Source organism: Engraulis encrasicolus, chromosome 19, assembly GCF_034702125.1.
Source record: "Engraulis encrasicolus isolate BLACKSEA-1 chromosome 19, IST_EnEncr_1.0, whole genome shotgun sequence".
Lineage (NCBI taxonomy): Eukaryota > Metazoa > Chordata > Actinopteri > Clupeiformes > Engraulidae > Engraulis > Engraulis encrasicolus.
In genome coordinates this window covers 30,525,454-30,527,469 of record NC_085875.1, presented here as the reverse complement: position 1 = coordinate 30,527,469, position 2,016 = coordinate 30,525,454, and positions in this window count along the sequence as shown.

Here is a 2,016-nt window from a genome sequence, read left to right as displayed (position 1 = left end):
CCTGCGAGGTATTAGGGCCCAGGGACACCAGAGTGTGTTAATACGGTCCTGATCACTGCCATGCCTGGTTAGATGCATACTGCACTCATCTCAGCACGTCTAGCGTGTTAGGTTTCCTGCAGAATATAGCCCAAGGTCTGTTACGTTAACCGTCAGACCACCACTCTTTTGGCCACCACTCGAGTGCATCATCCAGGTCCCCAGAGACCAGTTAGCAGTACTGGGTGACTGGAGTCTGGTTGTCAGTGGAGGGTGGCCATGTTGGTCAAATATTCATTAGGCTTGGAGCTGGGCTGCAATACCTGCTGCTCAGGGAGCTTGTCTGCAGCGGGGCAGATGCTGAGGAAAGGCTGGAGTTTCAACTTCACTTTGTTTTACAGACAAAGGCCTTGTACACAACACACACACACACACACACACACACACACACACACACACACACACACACACACACACACACACACACACACACACACACACAATAGTTAGTTAGTTAACTGGCTGTGTGTAAAACAGGAAAAAATACCTTCCAACAGAGTGTTGGCAGCAGGACATCAAGGGCTGTCTAAAATGTGACCTTGGAGGTGCCTTTGTTTTTGCCCAGCTGCCTTCAACGTCCCAACACTGAAACTGCTAAGTCAGCTGTTGATGTTATGGCAACAGCGTGCTTTGACGGTGTTAAACCAAACTGCTCAAAATGTACGTCACCTTCGTATAGGCCTAAATGTGCCATTATGCTGCATGTGAAATTGCTGTTCTACCCCCTTGGTTGATGAAGGAAGATGGAGGGAAATACTTTAAGAAAAGTGAGGTAACTTTGCTAATTAGAAAAAGCCATTGGTGTGATTGCCCAAAGATTACCATGGCTGCAGATCTCAGTCATAAGTAGGTGTGTTTCTTAAGAGCATTTAGATTAGTGTTTCTCAATGGGGGCTCTACAGCCCCCCAGGAGGTGCTAGGGTGTTGGCAGGCTTATGATGATTTCAAGGGGGCGTTGGGAGGCTTATCATGAGTTCAAGGGGGCGTTTGTTCAAAAAAGGTTGAGAACCACTGATATAGATCTTCTATTTGGCTAATGAATGGGCTGTGAATGATTGGAGTATGTGATTAGCATAGCCTACCTAGTCTAGTCTTTGACTAGACCTGAGTCTGTTGCTGGAACTCAAATGGTGCACTTGTGCACCTCAGTGTTCATGTGTATGCCGTATTAGTTGTGCACTGAAACATAGTGCCCGAAGTGCACAAGTGCGGCATTTGGGATCCAGCAAATGATTAGCATAGACCTGAGTCTGTGACGAGCATGGCCTAACTCCTGATCCCCACCCCATCCCTCAGGAGCACTAAAGCATTTTTCCCATAATTTTGTCTCACAAGCCATTTGTTCTGTAGACATTGCAAATTTAACAAGCAAAACAGAACACACACTGCCTTGTGTGTGATTTTGTTAGTGAATTAAGCAAGTCAGCAAGTTAAAGCTTCCTGTTTCAGACACAGCCACGGTTTCTACTTTGTGGTTTGCAATGACGACCATGCCCTGCTAATCTGGTACTTTTTGTCCTCCACAGTTCACAACTCTTTTTTTACACTGTCCCCGTTTTACTCATATGCTGTTTTGTCATTATTTCCTCTTCCCTCACCACACATTCTTCTTCTTTTCTCAGACATGCTTCTGTTCTTTGCACTCCCCTCTGTTCCTCTCCACCTCTTTGCTCGCTCGTTACCCTGTCTTCTCTTCTCTCCCCCTGACTCACATTTGTCTTCTCATTTCTTTATTTGTTGCTCTGTTCTGTCTTGCATTCTTTCGTTACACCTCAGCTCCAACTCCTATTCCCTTATCAGTGTTTCCCCTGACAGGTGACAAATAGCAGAAGGCATGGAGACTTGAGGAAGAAGACAGCATGTGCTTGATTGCAGCAGAGTTTGCCTTTTGTCAAATATGCTTATTTTTAGCTCTCTCCCTTTACAGGCAGATGTGAGGACAGTGTTGGAGGAGGAACGCTCCCTAGCTGTCAAACT